We start from the raw sequence: 1,352 nt of genomic DNA, 5'->3' as shown, positions 1-1,352 counted from the left end.
CCGCCCCCGCCCCCGCCCGCGGCGTCCTGGGAGTTGTAGTTTTTTTCGGGCGCCGACGTGGCTCGCCTGGAACGCGCCCGCATCGCCCAGCCGCGGCCGCCGAAGGCTAAAACTCAGCTTAGAGGGAACAGTGGCGACCCATGCTCCCTCTCAGCTGTGGAGTCGGTGTGAGCCAAAATGCTACTTTGTGAGCTCCTGGCATTCAAGTTGTGACTCTGTTCCCTCTAAGCGGTGGAGTCTTGTGAGCAAAAATTCTACTTTGTGAGCTCCTGGCATTAAGGTTGTGAGCGAGCGATTGGGCTGCTGCATAAATCCAGTTTGCTCTGGAGCCATATCCTTCCTGAGCTAAGACAAAGATGCGTGAGCCGGAGGCTAAAAAACTGTGAGCTGGCTCACACCAACTCAGCTTAGAGGGAACACTGGACTTGTGAGCCGGCTTTTTCGCTGCTGCGTAACTTAGTTTGCTCTGGAGCCCTATCCTAACTGAGCGGAGACGAAAATGTGTAAGCCGAAGGCTAAAGAACGGTGAGCTAGCTCGCACTCACTCAGCATAGAGGGAACATCCCTCCACATCCCTCTCAGCTGTGGAGTCTTGTGAGCCAAAATTCTACTTTGTGAACTCCTGGTCATTACAAGTTGTGAGCGAGCGATTTGGCTACTGCATCAATGAGGGGTCTGGGTAAAAGTCGGATCTAAATGGATCCTCATGAATTTCATATGATTTTTACACTTTAAATGAAATAAAAGCACCATCATATTGTAGGTCATGTGCTAGTCTACAAGGGGCGCCACAAAAATCACGCATCCACAGATTCGTGGCACCACAACAGCGCAAAAACATGACTCCAGAGCACAGATCCTCATGAATTAATATGATTTTTACGCTGAAATGAAATAAAGCCAACATCATACTGTAGACCATGTCTTAGACTATAGGCAGCACTCCAAAAATCATGCCCCCAGGAATTCGTGCCACCACAAAACTGCAAAAACATGGTTCCAAAGCACGGATCCTCATGGTTTTTCAATTGAGGGGTCTGATCTAAATGGATCCTCACGACTTTTACCTTTTTCCATAAAGGGGTTTGCTCTGGAGCAACATCCTTCCTGAGCTAAGGCAAGAATGTGTGAACCAGAGGCTAAAAACCCATGAGCTCGCTCACACTAACTCAGCTGAGAGGGAACACTCCTCCACATCAATGCTCCCTCTCAGCTGTGGAGTCTTGTGAGCAAAAATTCTACTTTGTGAGCTGCCGACATTAAAGTGGTGAGCGAGCGATTTGGCTCCTGCATCAATTCGTCTGCTCTGGAGCCCTCCTTCCTGAGCCGAGACAGAAATCTGTGAGCCGGAG

This window comes from Gekko japonicus, unplaced genomic scaffold (assembly GCF_001447785.1).
Source record: "Gekko japonicus isolate JY-2015 unplaced genomic scaffold, Gekko_japonicus_V1.1 scaffold336, whole genome shotgun sequence".
Taxonomy (NCBI): domain Eukaryota; kingdom Metazoa; phylum Chordata; class Lepidosauria; order Squamata; family Gekkonidae; genus Gekko; species Gekko japonicus.
Note: the sequence above shows the minus strand (reverse complement) of the source record.